General features: G+C 36.6%; 1 protein-coding gene across 10 annotated transcripts in view; it reads left to right on the forward strand.

Moving 5' to 3' along the window:
- LOC145690457 (putative palmitoyltransferase ZDHHC24) overlaps positions 1-21,143 on the forward strand; it is a 292,920-nt gene that overhangs the window by 124,342 nt on the left and 147,435 nt on the right. For 4 of the 10 annotated variants that reach the window (XM_081765361.1, XM_081765358.1, XM_081765363.1 and 1 more), the window contains one exon: positions 18,927-19,022. The exons of the other annotated variants lie outside the window; for them this stretch is intronic. The gene's annotated coding sequence lies outside the window, so the exon portion shown is untranslated. The remainder of the gene's footprint in view (positions 1-18,926; positions 19,023-21,143) is intronic. 10 annotated transcript variants of the gene reach the window in all.

The raw sequence follows: 21,143 nt of genomic DNA on the forward strand, positions 1-21,143 counted from the left end.
CCTATACTACTACTAATTCGAAATGTTTCTCAATAATCGAATTTGCCAGTTTCTTGTTTGTATGTTGTTATTTTACACAATATGTTTTATTCGTATTCTGCCTGTTTACAGAGGCGTCATTTCAGACTTCGCTTGAGGCGGGCAAGAGCAACACCGACACAAGGCTTTCACGTTTTGTACTAGTATATTAGTAGACAATCGATTAAGATTTGGATTTAGATTTATTAATCATTCTCTAGACCATGTTACATGTACATTTGTACAAAATGATATAGAACTCGTCAGTACATAATTTCGATACAATATTTAAAACAAGTACAAAACTCTTGTGTTCAACTTGTATAAATAGATATAGGGTACACCAAGGATCGAGTATAGCCAGCTCCCCCCAGTGATTTTTAACGAATCATAGTAATTCTAACGATTCATATTAGTTCATAATGAATCGGAAAGACATGTTATCAAGATTTAAGATGTAAATCTTGTGGTAAGGAGGCTTTAGTATAAGTAGTAGTAGCGGAAGTAGTAGTAGTAGTAGTAGTAGCAGTAGTAGTGTTAATAGTAGTAGTAGTAGAAGTAGTAGTGGTGGTAGTTAGTGCAATACTACTAGTAGTAGTAGTTGGAACGGGTTAGAAGCTCCGCAGGGGTTGGTTGGGTTCTGTTCTCGATATAAGTAGTAGTAGTAGTCGGAGTAAAAAATGAAATGAAATCTTAGAGTGTTACGTCCCACGGTTATGCCGGTTAGGCTAAAGGAGACGGTGAAAATGAGAAATGAATGAAATGGTGGAATGAAGAAAGTGGGAGGAAACGGGAGAACCCCGAGAAAACCCACGCACACGATCGTAGTAGTAGTAATAGTAGTAGTAGTAGTAGCAGTAGTAGTAGTAGTAATAGTAGCAGTAGTAGTAGTAGTAATAGCAGTAGTAGTAGTAGTAGTGACTCTTCCAGTTCCGGTGACAAAGAACTGGGGGAGCGGGCTATACACAAGCCTAAACCAATTTTACAATCTATATTATATTATATATATGGACTTATCTTTGGAACTTAACTATATATATATATATATATATATATATATATATATATATATATATATATATATATATATATATATATATATATATATATATATATATATATATATATATAGAGAGAGAGAGAGAGAGAGAGAGAGAGATGGACTTAAAGGGTTAAGTTCCAAAGTTGAACGTCCGTTTCCAGCAAAAGTTTGAAAATTTACAGCGAAGATATGGATCATTTGATCGTTTGTGTGCTTGATAATATATAAGGGTCTCGAAAAATCTGTTTATTTGTTATATATAAGCGGTTATAAACATGAGACTATACAGCGAGCGGAGGGAACTACTTGGCGCAAGGTAACCGAACAGTTGCATTGTGGGAAAGTAACGAGCATTTATGTTATCAACTTGGCGGATGTACAAAGGCTGTGAACTAACAGTTTTAAGATTTTGTGAAGGAATACGTTGATAACGAGCAAAATCTTTTAATAGTTTGTGAAGAGCACGGATTAATAAACCTAATAACAAATTGCAAAAATGTGGAAAGGAGATGTCAACGAAAAAACGTGGCGAAAGCGGACGTCCAACTTCGGAATAAATGCCGACTTAATTACTATTTTAATTACTGCATATTTGTATTTACCATCTTAACTATATATAAAACTACATGAACTGACATAAATCTAGTATACACAATTGGAATTTAATTATGTAGCGCCCCAGAGGGCCCTAATCCCTGGCAGGCTACGGCTAAGTTTGATGTTCAGTGCCAGGGCACTGAGTTGATAGATATATGAAAAGGGTCGCCACCTGTGCTAATGCTATGACACAGGAGAAGAATAGCAACAGATGCTAAAACTATATAAGATTGCGCTGAATCAATGCGTTAATAAAAGAAAAACAAGAAAGAAAAAAAAAAAACTTTTAGTACAACGGCAAAACGAATCCAACCTGTGCGAGACTGCCCCCTGTACACTCTACGAGTGCACAGAACACAGCCCTTCCCTTGTGCTGTGACTTCCTTAACTATTTGAATCTTATGAGAATGCCAAAGCTGAAATACAAGGCTGTAGAGTTAATTTCACAAAGCATAACACTTATGGTAGGGTGTTATAACATTTTATTGGACTGTAAAACATTCACAGATTAAGAATAACGGATTTCACCAATTATTACACTGAAATACTATTGAAATTACCATTGTGACTGCTATCTGAGATACCCTTGCAATGTTATACTTATTGACTTGCTCAGTTGCTTAACTGAATAAACTCACACCCATCATATGGCTATACTGTAATTGAAAATAATGATATGGGATTCAACACTCTTATAAAACAAAAATATTGGAACATATACATATATATTTCTATAAAATTGCATAATGAGTAATATGACACTAACAGATAATAGGATAAATGGCTCGAGCAAACGTAGATTTACTTACCACGACTAGTCGGGTTTACACTAATTATGTAATACTCAGCAGTATAATATGATGCACTTACTAGTAACCACCATAGCAGTAAGGAACCCTAAAGAAACATCATGCTAGATAGGTTCTCGCTACATAGTATGTAAACATAGGACAAGTGACTCGTCCCAAATGAATAAGGACATGAATGAAAAGGGTGGACAAATTAGACAGGTGTAAATATTAGACATTATAAGTAAAACAGACAATGCATTGCTGAACGCCAGTGCTAATCAGGATGCTAGGTACAAGTGAGCATCATAATTATACAGACGCAATGCTCTGACTAACAAAACCCATGTAATCGTCAAGTAGTGGCGTATTTGGACAGAACTTAAAAGGAAACGACGGTAACGTGATCCATATAGACTGACAACAGTAAAAGTCACACCAGCTTTAAGTGGAGAAACAAAAGGACAACATATTGAATCAACTTGTGCTAGACGGCCAGGTGTCTCCTAAATACTGAAAGCACACTCCTGCTTCCGACAGTGATAAACTCAATACACAGCAGTTAACTAAACAATCATATAGGTAGTGGTGTTCCTATGGCTTACTTCAGCATTGATAAGTGCAAACAGACAATCGTCGAAATTACATTCTTAAGACGGGCATCAGCGAATCCACATACGGGCGCTATGCAATATGATTCCAATTAATCAGCAGCAGAAAAGATAATTCTGTGCAAAGCAGAATTATGGTCAGCCTGCTACGAAGGCGGGCACACACACAACACAGGGTACTTACCCTTCTGACAGGTGTAAACAAGCAGAGACTGCTATACCTTTCATAAATGCACTTGCACTATTAACGGAACACATTTCCAACTGGACACCAAGAAATACACACTAACTGCTATTCAAAACGCATACGATGCACAGAAACTGAGACAGAATAACTGATCACTGTTGTGGAGAACTTCCCTTAAGCTATAACGTCTAGAAGACAGAACATGAGGAGAATTCTTCGTCTTGCACACAACCCGATCTGGGTAGGCGAGAGCTGGGGGGCACCGTCGCCAAAAGTAAACACACCGATCCTGATGCTAAAAATCCATAACGTTCACTGGACAGTTTAACAGACAATGAAGATAAAGTATATATTATGAATATCCACGGAGATTTTGACTAATAAGTAGCGCTATTATAACATCGTACTGAGGACATATTAATTGAACGCTTCGTAAGAGACACAAATAGTGTATTGATGAAACTTAAACGTGTAGATATTAACTCTTATGGATAGACACTTCAAATTGTAAGCCTATGTACAAAGTTCCATTTCAACTTCTTGGGAGAATGCTGAATTCTTGACTTCTTAAATCGTCACTCGGGAGAACTGGATCACATAAGTCACCAGGTTACGTACGATTAAATGGCTAAACAACACAAGCAAAATTAGCAGGAACAAGTGATAAACCTGTATCCGTACTTGCCACTTGAATCAATCACAATAATGACAATGTTCTGGATTCCACTTCCGGAATGCCATATTTTCACTGGCAAATTTACCATAAACTCCTGATGCTTCCATATTACATAAAGGCACGGATATTTCTAAATAGGACAGATGATGAAAGTACTTACTTCTGATACGCTTCACGGACATTGCGAATGAGTTGGGGGGCCCCGCTGCGAGGAATTTAGTTATACATCATTTCTGACTGCAAGTAAAAATATGGCTCACTGGAAAACATGATGAGCAGTCTGCTCTGAGAATGTTATTCACTAGATATTTGAGTATGCAGAAGTAACTGAACAGAGCCAACTTAAAACAATACACCTTCACAAAGATGGTTCACGTGGCAGCCTGGGCTAATAAGTGTATCCCAACTGCATTCGGAATTTCATATTATGCTAAATAGTGGCACACTTGCCAAAACCTGTGAAAATGTTCCTTGAAGCATAAAGTGAAGCACACAGCCTGTCAACCTTAACGATGGCGGCTGTAGATTAGAGATAAGACATAGTTTATCAATGCGCACCAAATTAATCATGCCATGATGTCTTCGTCTTCGAATTCCAGTACCCAGAATCCCTTGCGCGAACCCGCGAACATGATGCTTCGGCAGGGTTGCCAAATACAAAAGGATTACAAGAGGAAAGTTATAACTTGTACTAATAATAATACAATTGTAGAATCGTTTACAATGGGGCGTTACAACCTCGCCCTGGTTGAAGAAAAAAAAAAAAACTTTGGCCAAATAGTTTTTTTTTTTTTTTATAAGTACGTATTCACCAACAATTCCTGGCGCTTCTCCAGAGAACAGTTAAACAACTTAACATTATCTAAATTATAAGTACCAATCCATTCATTGTTTAAATTAACCAAACTTACTGCATTATTTTCTACACCTATGACCAAAAATGGACCCAAATACTTCAAGAAAAACTTGCTAATGGTCTTATCCATCATAGAGCTATGCTTCTGATTCTTTACGAAAACAAGATCACCAATTTTAATTTCGACACCTTTAGTTTTCACTTTAGAATCATTTTTCTTGAGACTTTTCTTTGTATTTAACAACACTGACTGATGTCTAAACTTATAGTCTACTTCACCAAACTCTGAAGGCCAATCTAATTCTTTCTTGAAGTTATCTAGAGCTGAGAAATTAAGAAAAAGCTCTGAAGGAGCGTAACCAGTAGTGAGAGATATAGAATTATTTAACAGTGACTGAATCTCTGATAATTTTTGACTCCATTGAGTATGGTCTTTGTTAATAAATACTCTTAACAAACGAGAAACTTCTGAATGATATCTTTCTACAGGATTAGATTTTGGATTATACGGGCTCAACAACAAATGTTGAATGCCATTTCTGCGACAGAAACGACGCCACAGACAACAAACGAACTGTGCTCCCCTGTCCGTAATGAGTTCCTGGGGAATAGGATAATGGTAAAAATACCTTTTAGTAAAAATGGAAGTGATCTCTTTAGCATTAGCATTCCTTACTGGATACAACACAAGAAATTTACTATAGACATCTAAGACAGATAATATGTAAGAATAAGAGTTGCTCTTTGGTAAACGCCCTATAAGATCTACACTTAATTTACAATGTGGGCGGTCTGCCTCCACATGACAAATTTGATGTATCTTGGCCTGTGAACATGGTTTAGTTGTTGCACAAATTTCACAATCATTTATAAATTTAGCAATGTCACGCTTCATATTCGGCCAATAGAAAAGTTTTCTACAATGTAAATAACATTTCCTGGAACCAAAATGGGCTTCCTTATGAATTTCATCTATTACTACATGAACTAGACTTTTAGGAATAATTAATTTCCAAACATTAGATTGCTTAACATACACTAAGTTTAAATGATTACAATAATTTGAATTACCTTCTTCCAATTTAGTTAAACATTTACTAACAAAAGCATCATTCTGTTGTTCTTTAGACATTAGCTGTAAGAAAGAAGATTGAGTTAAATTTCTAAACACAACATTCACCATGTACATAGCACTACCAGACTCATCCTCCTCAGGGGGATTACGTGAAATAACATCAGCAATATAATTCTCACCAGAAGACAGGTGTTCAAACTGCAAGTTATAATCCTGAAGCTTTAGTAATAACCTAGTGGTTCTAGCATCTAAATTACGTATAGTTTTAAGATGTGTTATGGCCTTGTTGTCTGTATGGACAACCGTTTCTCTACCAAGAATATAGTCTTATTAATTTAAAGTCGCATTACATTGAGCATAAGGCTCAGAGACAGTTTGTGAATTTACACCCATACTTTCATGATTGTTCCTATAATTAGGACAATGATTACAATTACAACAAGATGAAATAGGTTCAGCCTGTTCACAAGAGTTTCCTGATTGACTATTAGCATTTCTACTAGCATTTCTATTTCTAACATTTACTCTTCTTACATTACGATTAGCCTGTCTATTATTAAAATTACCATTATTCTGTCTATTGTTAAAATTATTACTACTATTGTTATTATTGCGGTTACCAAAACCAAACCTTCTTCGGTTATTACGCCTGAAATTGACATTATTGTTATTATTGCTATTACCAGGAGGATTGTTGTCTAGGTAATCCTTTACGTTAGCATATCCCACTTGAGCCCATTTCTCTTTAGTAGTTACCTTATTGTCAGAACTGGAATTTACACTAGAGCTACCTTGTTCATTATTGTTTTCATTAATCATAGTAGTAGCAAGGTTAACATCAAAATGCACATTGCGTTTCTTACTCTTACTAGGAGTGTCATTGTCATTACCTGCTTTACGTTTGAAATTAAATGACTCTAAAGACACTAGAGGACTGTTTAATAACTTAGTTTTATCAGGTACTTCCAGCCTCATTAGGCGCTCAGCGAGTTCAGAAACCGAAGTGATTTCTACTTGACTTAAAGTAAATTGATACTCTGGAGGTAGTGTGTCAATTAAATAATCCACTAATTCTATTTGTGACATGTTATTCTTAAGCATCCTTAAACCTTTAGAGAGTTTCCACACAAACTCAGAAGCTTTTCCGTGAATGCTGGGGTTATACTTGGTGGACAGCAAATATCTCCACTGGGCCCTACAAACTTTTGGATTGAGATACTGCGACAAGAAGAGACGTTTAAAGTCATGATATGAATGGATTTGATCTGAGACCTGCGAGATCCAACAAGCAGCAGAGTCCTTCATAGCTCTCATAGCAACTAACACTTGGTATTCAGGATCAAGATTCAACAACTTAAAATTCTGTTCTAATTGTTGTAAGAAATCAAGTGGGGAAATCTCCAACACATTACCTGTAAACTCAGGGAAATGACTTAAGTCAGACAAACGTAATGATTTTAGACCATGACCATTATTATTATTGCCATTGATGCTAGACAGTGGACAACCGTTTGACAAGAAAGAGGGGACATCTGGCTCCAAAGTGGAAGTTCTAGGGTAGGCAGAGTCACCTCGACCAATATTGACGGACGAAACACAAGGCAAATCATTGCTATCTTTAGCATGCTGCGAAAGAAAAGGGTTGAATAAATTATTTCGCTCATAACTAGGAAAACCATCAGCTTTCCGACCGTTCAAACCTTTGTCATTACCAGGCTGAGAATGAGTGCAATGACTATGCGGCATACCATGCGCAGAAGCAGTGGAAACACAACTAGCATTGTTAAAGAAATGCTGCACCTGGGACAGATTGACTTTGGCAGGGCGAAGACAAGAGGTAGTGGTTACGGAAGTAGTTCCAATCAAAGGACTAGAAACAACCACTGGAATATCAGACTGACTACTGCCCTCACAAGTACTAGGATTAACAAGACCTAAAAATCTTTCAAAGTCTGTAAAGTGTCTACGCTCCACGTTAACAACATCAGAATTGAGCTGGTTACTCTGTTCTTCCACTTCTTCATCGTAATCTTGATCAAAAAGGCTGTCAACCTTCTCCTTCAAGGCTTCAAGTTCGTCCCGTAGTCCTAAACAGGAGTTGCTGGTCTGATGGATTTCTTTCACTTGGGTAGACAACGCTTCCAATTGACGCTTACACATACTATTGTCCCTTAAGCAATTAAGCAAGGTTTCTTCCTGAGAGGCTAAATTCTCATTCACCACTTCCAATTGATGATTCAATTCCGTCGTATTGTTTTCCAATTGGTTACTCAAGGCTGCTATACGAGCATCCTGCTCTTTGATGTGACGATCCACGGTGTCCTTCAGCTCAGACATTTCTTTTCCCACACTAATTACAGTTGACTTGACTTGAGAGACTTCCTCAGTTACGGCCACCTTTAGTTGGGAAGTTTCATTAACTACATCTGACCTTAGCTGCGATGTTTCTTCCGTTACAACCACTTTAATAGAATTTATTTGGGTAGTGAGCTGCGCTAGTAGCTCGGAAAAATTAGAAGCAACACCAACTTCACTACTACTTCCACTTTGACTCTTCTCTACCAAAGATCCAGCGTTTACATCTTCTAATTCAATAGTATTATCTGCTAAATCAGGAGATTGTACCAAACATGAATTACAATCCCACGAAACATTGGGCTTGCCCTTTTCGGCAAAAGCTTCTTCACTTAATCCTGCACACTGTTTACAGTACCAAGAATTACAGGATGTACACTCCAATAAAGTGCCTGAATGGCCACACTGACGAGTTTTCCTCTTAGACTTGTTCATTCTGGCACTAACAGTTTAACACATGCACTAAAATTACAAGAATACACTGAAAAAATAGTTTATTCGACGTTAAACACTTAATTGACTTTTACTTCACTGATATATAATGCGGGTCCCCAACCCAATTCGACAATGTCAATAAAGAGCGCTGCACCTCACCTACGATGAAAGTTAACTTAAGACAGCAAGACTTTTTTTTTTTTTTTTTTGGAAAATTCGAAGATGACGGTATCCAACTTCGGAAGCTAAGGAATATACAAAATGTGCTAGATACTGATAAACAAGATTGCTATATGATGCCAACAAAATTCTATATAGAGAAATAAAAATAGAAACCACTAAAACACAAGAAAAATCAAAAGGTACCAGCTGATATCCTGGCGATCAGGTCGCCAAAAACAAACAAACCGCTGTAGCGCCCCAGAGGGCCCTAATCCCTGGCAGGCTACGGCTAAGTTTGATGTTCAGTGCCAGGGCACTGAGTTGATAGATATATGAAAAGGGTCGCCACCTGTGCTAATGCTATGACACAGGAGAAGAATAGCAACAGATGCTAAAACTATATAAGATTGCGCTGAATCAATGCGTTAATAAAAGAAAAACAAGAAAGAAAAAAAAAACTTTTAGTACAACGGCAAAACGAATCCAACCTGTGCGAGACTGCCCCCTGTACACTCTACGAGTGCACAGAACACAGCCCTTCCCTTGTGCTGTGACTTCCTTAACTATTTGAATCTTATGAGAATGCCAAAGCTGAAATACAAGGCTGTAGAGTTAATTTCACAAAGCATAACACTTATGGTAGGGTGTTATAACATTTTATTGGACTGTAAAACATTCACAGATTAAGAATAACGGATTTCACCAATTATTACACTGAAATACTATTGAAATTACCATTGTGACTGCTATCTGAGATACCCTTGCAATGTTATACTTATTGACTTGCTCAGTTGCTTAACTGAATAAACTCACACCCATCATATGGCTATACTGTAATTGAAAATAATGATATGGGATTCAACACTCTTATAAAACAAAAATATTGGAACATATACATATATATTTCTATAAAATTGCATAATGAGTAATATGACACTAACAGATAATAGGATAAATGGCTCGAGCAAACGTAGATTTACTTACCACGACTAGTCGGGTTTACACTAATTATGTAATACTCAGCAGTATAATATGATGCACTTACTAGTAACCACCATAGCAGTAAGGAACCCTAAAGAAACATCATGCTAGATAGGTTCTCGCTACATAGTATGTAAACATAGGACAAGTGACTCGTCCCAAATGAATAAGGACATGAATGAAAAGGGTGGACAAATTAGACAGGTGTAAATATTAGACATTATAAGTAAAACAGACAATGCATTGCTGAACGCCAGTGCTAATCAGGATGCTAGGTACAAGTGAGCATCATAATTATACAGACGCAATGCTCTGACTAACAAAACCCATGTAATCGTCAAGTAGTGGCGTATTTGGACAGAACTTAAAAGGAAACGACGGTAACGTGATCCATATAGACTGACAACAGTAAAAGTCACACCAGCTTTAAGTGGAGAAACAAAAGGACAACATATTGAATCAACTTGTGCTAGACGGCCAGGTGTCTCCTAAATACTGAAAGCACACTCCTGCTTCCGACAGTGATAAACTCAATACACAGCAGTTAACTAAACAATCATATAGGTAGTGGTGTTCCTATGGCTTACTTCAGCATTGATAAGTGCAAACAGACAATCGTCGAAATTACATTCTTAAGACGGGCATCAGCGAATCCACATACGGGCGCTATGCAATATGATTCCAATTAATCAGCAGCAGAAAAGATAATTCTGTGCAAAGCAGAATTATGGTCAGCCTGCTACGAAGGCGGGCACACACACAACACAGGGTACTTACCCTTCTGACAGGTGTAAACAAGCAGAGACTGCTATACCTTTCATAAATGCACTTGCACTATTAACGGAACACATTTCCAACTGGACACCAAGAAATACACACTAACTGCTATTCAAAACGCATACGATGCACAGAAACTGAGACAGAATAACTGATCACTGTTGTGGAGAACTTCCCTTAAGCTATAACGTCTAGAAGACAGAACATGAGGAGAATTCTTCGTCTTGCACACAACCCGATCTGGGCAGGCGAGAGCTGGGGGGCACCGTCGCCAAAAGTAAACACACCGATCCTGATGCTAAAAATCCATAACGTTCACTGGACAGTTTAACAGACAATGAAGATAAAGTATATATTATGAATATCCACGGAGATTTTGACTAATAAGTAGCGCTATTATAACATCGTACTGAGGACATATTAATTGAACGCTTCGTAAGAGACACAAATAGTGTATTGATGAAACTTAAACGTGTAGATATTAACTCTTATGGATAGACACTTCAAATTGTAAGCCTATGTACAAAGTTCCATTTCAACTTCTTGGGAGAATGCTGAATTCTTGACTTCTTAAATCGTCACTCGGGAGAACTGGATCACATAAGTCACCAGGTTACGTACGATTAAATGGCTAAACAACACAAGCAAAATTAGCAGGAACAAGTGATAAACCTGTATCCGTACTTGCCACTTGAATCAATCACAATAATGACAATGTTCTGGATTCCACTTCCGGAATGCCATATTTTCACTGGCAAATTTACCATAAACTCCTGATGCTTCCATATTACATAAAGGCACGGATATTTCTAAATAGGACAGATGATGAAAGTACTTACTTCTGATACGCTTCACGGACATTGCGAATGAGTTGGGGGGCCCCGCTGCGAGGAATTTAGTTATACATCATTTCTGACTGCAAGTAAAAATATGGCTCACTGGAAAACATGATGAGCAGTCTGCTCTGAGAATGTTATTCACTAGATATTTGAGTATGCAGAAGTAACTGAACAGAGCCAACTTAAAACAATACACCTTCACAAAGATGGTTCACGTGGCAGCCTGGGCTAATAAGTGTATCCCAACTGCATTCGGAATTTCATATTATGCTAAATAGTGGCACACTTGCCAAAACCTGTGAAAATGTTCCTTGAAGCATAAAGTGAAGCACACAGCCTGTCAACCTTAACGATGGCGTCTGTAGATTAGAGATAAGACATAGTTTATCAATGCGCACCAAATTAATCATGCCATGATGTCTTCGTCTTCGAATTCCAGTACCCAGAATCCCTTGCGCGAACCCGCGAACATGATGCTTCGGCAGGGTTGCCAAATACAAAAGGATTACAAGAGGAAAGTTATAACTTGTACTAATAATAATACAATTGTAGAATCGTTTACAATGGGGCGTTACAATTACTTTTGGAAGTTTCAAAATTTGCTGCTAAGATATTCATTTACAGTATAAAATGTGTTTTTTAATAGCAGTTTGCGCACAGAGTTCACAAAGAAACTCTTTCCATGACTATTTTTTATGTACCCACGTAGTTTAATATACAGCTTTACACCCATATAGATGTGTGATTTTCCGTTTTATCCGTAAAGAGATGTTTTATGATACACAGTGGATAAGTTACCTTTTCAACGTGTAAGATAGTTGTGAGTATCACCATCTCTTTAATATTATCTAAATGATTCCAGTTAATTTTCAGAAGTTCAAATATGTATAAAGAAGAAACTGTCATCATATTCAATGATTCAAATAGTTTCTTACAGCTGGTGCGTTTTGATGATTTAGTAATGGTTCTTAAGGCACATTTTTGTTGTTTAAATATACATTCTGAAGCTTCGGCGTAGACCCCCAGAACGCAATTCCGTATTTAGTATGAGAAAAGAATATGCAATAGTACAGGGAGAGAATTAATTGCAGATTAAGTATTGGGACTAGAGTTCGTATTATGTACATAGCCTGGGCTAATTTTTTGCTTAGTTTCTCTACGTGTTCTTGCTATGAAAAATTATCATCCAGATACATACCTAAAAATTTTACAATATTAATAAATGTACATATTTCATTATTCAATGATATCTGTGGCAGTTGGTGTGATATTCTGTGAGATAAATGGTAGAAAACACACTTTGTTTGATCTGCATTTAGTTTTAATTTATTTGAAGAAAACCAATGCGTAAGTTGGGATGTTGCAAGATCAATGGTTTCTTTGTCTTTTTCAGTTACAATTACTGTTGTGTCATCAACGAAAAGGAGTAAATTACCCTTCTCTATATTTAAGGATAAATCATTAAAATATAGAAGAAAGAGTATTGGTCCTAAAACTTATCCTTGTGGAACACTTTTTCTATTTATTCGTTCATTTGAGTTTATTTTGCTCAGACTTTTAGTTGTTTCGTCCATATGAAGAATTTGTACGATTTGTTTATCATTGTACAAGTATGACTTAAACCACTCCAAAGCAATACCCCTAATGCAATATTTTTCTAATTTACCAAAAAGTATATCATGACTTACACAATCAAACGCAATTTCTAAAACTCTTGGCGGGGGATTTTCCCTGCCTGCCACCTAAATGACGCCCCTGCTTGTTTAGTGTCAAAACAGACTCCTGTTATTCTGTACATGACGATAAAGCACGAGCCAAAACAATATAGTAAAAATAAGTGTTCGGTTTTGCTATACGGATCCACATATTGCAAAATGTACGAAAAATTTTGGAGAAGTCTTTAATTTGCCCATTTTATGTCGAGAACAGAAAACAACAAAACCCTGCGGGGCTTCTAACCTGTTCCTACTACTACTACTACTACTACTACTACTACTACTACTACTACTACTACTACTACTACTACTACTACTACTACTACTACTACTACTACCATCACTTATACTATGGATTTGTATAGTAAAACTGCATGAAAATAATTTCCAACATTAATTACTTGCTGTGACACAACATTTACAATGTTATAGTGTTAATTAAGATCATGTCCTACGTAGTTCTATTGTAAGTCTTCACCTCAAATCTCTTTCTTACAGTGATCGTAGAATCTGTTCGTAATAGCAGAAAAAGAATGTGTATAATTATTAAATGAAAATGAACCTATATTGATAATTATACAGTTAATGCAGTGGTGCCAACCCGTGGGGAAAATCCCATTTTGTGAGATTTTTTGACGTTAATTTTTCGGAATGAATTAATGGGAATTTTCGACGAAATTGGAGACATATATGGAATTTTTCACCATATGTATAATCCACGCCGACAAAATGCGCTGCGAGTGGGAAGTAGATATAATGAGGCTATTAGCGTCAGTAACGTAGCTATTAGCGTTATCAACTTTTAGTCTCAAGTGTTTTTTTTTTGTTATCGGCAAAATCAAGAAAGTGAGAAGTAACTTAATCATATGCGATTTTTAAAAATCAAATACCAAGAAACGAAATTTGTACTCTGAAATTTGAAGAAATAAGTAAACAAAACAATGAAGAAATGAAAGAAAGTAAAATATAAAACGACAAACAATCAATTTCCAAACGTTCCACATGAAATGTGTGAAGAACAAAATTTTTCCGTATCATTTGGCTCAGTATAAGGATATGGTGTAAAGGAGTGGACTGCATTTCTCACAACATAAGAAAATGTGTTTGTTCTCAACTAAGGAAAATAGTTATTCAGAAGCTATTTTATATTATGGAAGATCGAAATTGAAAAAAAAAAAATACATGACATACAAAATTTGATGTTCATATTTATTATTATTATTATTATTATTATTATTATTATTATTATTATTATTATTATTATTATTATTATTATTAGTAGTAGTAGTAGTAGTAGTAGCAGCAGCAGCAGTAGCAGCAGTAGTAGTAGTAGTACAGTATGGGAAATAACAATGCAAAATGGTATTTTTTGTCTCTTGAGATGGGATTTATAGTGTTTCAGGTTGGCATCACTGAGTTAATGTAATATGTAAAGTAGACAATATCTTGAATTAATGCATATGGCAAGTAATCCAACTAATTAATTCTTATAAAAATGAAAATTTTATTTAAATTACACAATCGCCAATACATGCAAGAACTAGCTGTATGAAAAAAGATGTGTTATGCTCGGCTTCTGAAGTAAACGATGCGTTACTAAATATATTAATATTTAAGGATAGTTGTATTTTGAAAAAACAACAATGGTGATTTAGTGAACTAACAGCTAAACAGTAATCTTTTCTACATTACTAACTTTTACTCTATTACCACAAGATACGAATAACTATTCGAAAAATAATCTAAATTATAAAATGCAAACTTAACGTTATATCAACTAAATGTAATTTCAACTATTGAAAGCTTACCAGAAAAATATTACAAACTAGCTACATTAGGAAATAGATCAAACAGTGCCTAAATTCAAATCGGATTCTGAATGATATTGTTTTATGGATTTGTAAAAGAAGACAACCAGATACCTAACATTTATCTCAGGATTTCTTCTGCGAAGTTCAACTGTAAGGACACTTTCTCCGGAAAATAGTCGTTTCCTATTATGTTGTAATAGTTGATTATAAATTGCTATTGTCATTAATTAGTAGTATCTATTGTGTTTCAGCATTAGCTTGGAAGTTTACTTTGATAGAAACATTATCTAGGAAAATTACTTTTATATATTCATGCTTCTAAATTAATTTAAGAGTGTTGCAATTGCTTCTTTGCTCTTGGAGCTTAAATAATTCGACATTTAATCGCCCTTACGCGTATCTAAAACTACGAGGCCTTATGCAAAGTGATTTTGACGTATGACTAGCGTCATACTAAATGCCTGACTACTGCAGGAAACATACAGGGTTTGTCCGGGAAGTAATAGGACTGATTTTATTCCGCCATGACTGTACCTCGGAGCGTGCGCGCACCGACTGGATCCGGTACAGTGAAGCCATATCTAGCATCTTGGTGCTAGATCTAGCATAATTCACATGCATTTAGCATCTAGCATCTTGACTTTAGCATCTTGGCCAAATCTAGCATAATTTCATTCTTCCCTCTGGTGAACAGAAAAAGAACGAACATTTAGATGGTTCAAGAACTGTCTGGAATTATTCTTAGTTGAAGCGATGGTTGGACCAATGAAACTAGTCAGTATTTCCGTGATTGTAGCTTCTTGTTGAATTCAGAGAAATGTTCAAAAATAGCAGAACGTGACTCTACAAAATATTTACTTACCCATAGTTTTATTACTGCCAACTGAGGTCTGAATGTGTGATTATCTGGGATGTTTCTGTCCCTTTCAATGTACAACTTGAGAGGGGAGAGATATAAGCGTCAGGGGACAGCTAGTAATTCACTAAAAGAAATGCTTCAGGGCTGTGTCGGAAGCGGCATGTTGTGTATATGTTTCTTAAAATGTTATCCATTCATAAAATATAAATTCGACCTTCCTCCCCTATAATGTACCATTTACCAATTTATTTCATTATCATTCCTGTCAGCGTCATATTAGCTTTGGACATGAATACAGTTGAAACACTTCATTAAAATAATGAAGATAAGTAGGGGCGGGGCTTTAAAATTAGTTAGAAAGGATAATTTGAAAATCTGGCATAATTTACAAAAATCTAGCATAATTAAGACTTGTGTTTGGCATCATTGCGAGTCTGGAGTGTGGCAACCCTGATCCAGTAGAGGGCGTTCCTAGCTAAGGAACGAGCGGCTGGTCAGTTGTCTCCGAGCACACAGAGAGTCAGGACAGCCTTTCTCGCGCGACGTGTTTCTGTGTGTGGTGCAAGCCGAAAATGCAGCGTTCGTTAGAGCAGAGGTACGCGATTAAATTCTGTGTTAAACTCGGTAAATCTGCGACAGAGACGTTTGATATGATCAAGCAGGCTTACCCAGATGATGCTTTAGCAAGAAGTGGTGTGTTTCGGTGGCACAAGGCCTTTTCGGAGGGCCGGGAAGAGGTCGCCGATGAAGACCGTGCTCGAAGACCTTCGACTTCGACAAACACCGACAATGTGACTCGTGTGCGCGAAGTTTTGAACTCAGACCGTCGACTAAGTATTCGTTTAATTGCCCAGATGTTAAATTTACCAAAAACTGTGGTTCATGAAATTGTGTGACGAAGCATTTGAACATGCGCAAGGTGTGCGCGAAGATTGTCCCAAAAGTGCTCACTGACGACCAGAAATTGCGGCGAGTGGAATTGTGCCAAGAAAATTTGAACATGTGTGAAAGTGATCCCCAATTTTTGAATAACATAATCACAAGTGACGAATCATTTATCTTTGAGTATGATCCCGAGACAAAGAGGCAATCTTCCGAGTGGCACACGCCGGCGTCTTCTCGCCCAAAAAAAGGGAAGAATGAGCAAATCCAAAGTGAAAACGATGCTGATTGTTTTTTTTGACATCAAAGGCATCGTCCACCATGAATTTGTTCCTCCTGGACAAACCTTCAACGCCAAGTTTTACGTGGAAGTGCTCAAGAGACTCAAACGAAGGGTCAATCGGGTCCGACCAGACATCGGAGCCGACTGCAAGCTGCACCACGACAACGCCCCGGCTCACACCGTTTCTTGCGAACAGCTACCTGACCAAGGCCGGCATCCCAACGCTTCCGCAGCCGCCCTACAGCCCACATGTTACCCCCCGGACTTCTTTTTGTTTCCTCGCCTGAAACGCCCAATGAAAGGCAAGCACTTTGAGACGACAGAGGGGATCCAAGCAGCTTGCGCCGCTGCTCTCAAGGCTATTCCGAAGAATGACTTCCGTCACGCCTTCAATGCTTGGACATCGCGCTGGCAGCGCTGCATCGACGCAGAAGGAGCCTATTTTGAAAGTTTTTAAAGAATTGTAACGATTGGCTCAATATTTTTTTTTTTTAATCGACTCAGTCCTATTACTTTCCGGACAAACCCTGTATATTAGTCGAACTCGAGTATGGCACTAATTACGCGTCAAAATGACTCTGAATAAAGCCTATGGTGTTTAACCTGTCCTGTGCGGTGTGATTGTAGGACTTAATCGGTACAATACGTACTTTCCATCGAACCAGAATTAGGGTTGTTTTCCATAATTTTCTACACGCTTTGGCGACTTAGAAATGCTACTAAACTTTAATATCTTTTCCATTGCGAAATTTTCACGCTGTCGTCCAAGATCTGGAGGAATGTTTGTGTATTTGCTGCAACATGATTCCTTGGAGAAGACGAGAGTGCTACGAGTTCGTTTCCGTGGGCTTTTCCGGGTACTCTCGGTTCCTCTTACATTCGCATGCCACCAATTCTATCATGGTTCACTTGCTTAATTATGTATCACAATTACCCTAACAGGCATAATTATGGGACGTTAAACTGAAAGATCTTTTTATCGTACAGTCTCGTGATATATAAACTATATCATTAGTACTCTAAATCAGCGTCTCTCAAACTGTCTGCAAGCAGGGACCATTTTTATTTGAATGTTCAACAGACCACTCTACACAGACAACTCTTTTCCCCTTCTTTTTTGTTTTGTTTTCTTTAATATGTTTAGCTTATGTTAATAAAACTACGTATACGTACATTTTTAACTTAGTATTAATTAAAATTCTGCTAATTTTATATTGGAAACTATTAGAATTTGTATAACCTTTATCCTATTACTGGAGACGTGGTGGCTTGGTGGTCGATATCTTACCTCTGATTTGTGAAGTCCCTGATTCAATCTCAGTTCTCACCAAGTGTTCTTTGTGATGGACAAACACTGTGTGCATACTTCATTTTCCCATTTCGTCTCCTTTAATTTCACTATTTCGTCCATTATCATCCTGTTCATTTAGTTTCACAGCATAATCTGGAATGTTAACTCAAGAAAAAAACTTAATAATATACATATTGCCAAAAGGCCAGACCTCAAGAAACACTTTTAGTCCGTAGATCACAGTTTGAGGAATTTCGCTCTAGATGATAATATTAGAACAACAACGAAACTGACATGTGAGTTAACATTTTTAGCACTGACTTATATTGAAGTACTTGCACGTATCGGTACTTAAATACTATAAACTCATCTATTTAGCGCTCTATATCAATGTTATGTTACTTATAATTTCATGGATTTTATTTTTTCTTTCTTTCACCTTTATCAGAGCAATTAGAAACTGAAGAAGAATAAGGTAACAAATAGGAGAAATTTTCTCAACACCTACAGTTTACATCATCATCATTTCTACATAGCTCATCATTTTAAAATGCTCTGATCAAAGTAACAACAAAAGCGTCCTGGAATTATAAAGAACGCAACATAGGTATATAACTCAGTAAGTGTGAATAAAGGCGTAGTGATGTATTTTGTATTTTTTTTTGGGGGGGGGGGGGTCTTTTCAGTAACAGAAAAGGAGCAAGCTTGAAATTAAATGTAGGAAGCCAAGAGATCTGTAGCATTATTAGTGTACACATTGTTGAAGGAAACGAAATTCATAGGTGAGCTACCGCTTTCTTTTATAATTAGATTCTATTTAAAATAAGCATTGTGTGAAGAATAAATTATTTTGGAATCTGGAATAGTATCGTATGTTACTATTGATTTTAATTTTCTACTTATTTCCATACATCATATCAAGGCAATTTTTTTTTTCTGTTTTGATATTGTATGTAACGTCAATTAGGGACTGATTAGGTGTCGTTTAAGTTTTAAATAATCTTATATGATTTTCCAAATGTAAGTATACTTCGATAACACCAAATTTCCGTGAATAGTAGTCCGAATCAGTTCAAGCAGGTAGTGAAATAATCTTACCGTGATAGGCTCAGATGTTGAACTTAATAGATATTAAAATTCAGGACAAAGTAACAAACTCAGTGTTTCTTTTCTTTTGCGAGATATAAGTTGCCAAAGATGGCATTTCGGGCTCCATTTCTCACTTGCGAATTTGGGTCAAATATTAAGATACTCTGTTTCTGGAACGGTTATTCGAAACATGATAATTTAGTGATCCAAATGATATCTTTGTTTGGAGATATATGTCCGAAGTTCTCGTGACTGTAGCCTTCTGTTTTCTTCGAAATAATATATATATATATATATATATATACAGTGGTGCCCCCCTTATGTCTATGACGCACCCCCCCAATTGTCTATCCGTAGGTGTTCTTCCATGAAAAAATCTTCTTTTCGATTAATTTTACCCCCTCATCAAACATATTTATATAGATTTTAACCCCCCCAAATATTTCAATGACGCAGTTTGCGTCATAGCCCCCCCTTGTGGGCACCCCTGATATATATTATATTTCAAAGAAAATTCAGAAGGCTACAGTCACGAGAACTTCGGACATATATCTACATATATATATTATAAAAATACCAATCCACAAAAGTTTGATTTTGTAATTCTTGATCAGTACCATAACGGTATTGCATGCCTTGAAAAGCACTACTTCCACTTTTAAGTTGAACAGGATTCATAAACAACTAAAACCTGGGTTTGAGTCCCGGTGAAGACACTCGGTGGATAACAGCAAGCCATCTTGAGTGAAGTTTTCGTAATTTACTCTAAGTAAAAACCGGGATTGTACTTAATATGCAGATCCCAGGCCGCTTCCTTCCTTTCTTTCTTCCTTCCCCAGATAATGTGCTCGCTGAGAGACGTCAGCCCTCGTATGTATCAGGTTTAAGGCCATAATGCCGTAATGCCCTGAAATATCTATAAATAAATAAATAAAATAAACAATTGAAGATTTTGCCACACATTAAATCAGTTACTGTTACCACATTATCATATGTTATCTCATGAAATCAAATTCTGGTCTTATTTGACATGTCATTTTAATTGTGCACAAAAATAAGTAACAGACATAGCTTTCAATATATATATATATATATATATATATATATATATATATATATATATATATATATATATATATATATGCAAGTTTCAAAACATATTACAGGTTCTGTGAACTCATAACTTAAATTAGCAATTCAATGAACTAAAAATGTGTTCAACTGCATCAGTGTCTTCCTTTGATATTGAGTGATAGCTTCCTGTTAAACCAGTAGGAACTGTAACATCTACAATCTTTAAAATATTGCTAATTAGAGGTGGTGGTTATCCTGCAGGTGGAAATCTATATTCAGCAGCCGGCCCATGTGGTAGCATAAAGTTCACGACAATTACATTTGAATCACGACTGATATCTATAGACTTTGCAAGTAACCAGTCACGGTGATACCCACAGGCCAGAAACATTTCTCTTTGTAGGTTGTGAATCTGAATATTCTTCTGCCGTTTCTGAGATCGTGGTGGAACAAATGAAATTTCTTCTTCCTTGCTTTTTAAAGTTCGTGTAATATAAGTTCACCTACACTGTGAGTCCATAGATATGGCTTCTTAATTCCTTTCACAGAGTATGTGGTTAAACCATTCTATTTTCTGCTGGCGAAATTCTTCAACTTCTTTAGGCAACAAGATGCGGACTGTTGATGTCTATGACTTCACCACTATTTTAAACTCTTCAGCATTTTGAATTGTACTTGGGCTCGTAAGATAATGTTTTGTAGCGTGGTGCTTCAGCAGACCCTTACACCATCACAAGGTT

This window comes from Thermobia domestica, chromosome 7 (assembly GCF_964235325.1).
Source record: "Thermobia domestica chromosome 7, izTheDome1.hap1.1, whole genome shotgun sequence".
Classification (NCBI taxonomy): Eukaryota; Metazoa; Arthropoda; class Insecta; order Zygentoma; family Lepismatidae; genus Thermobia; species Thermobia domestica.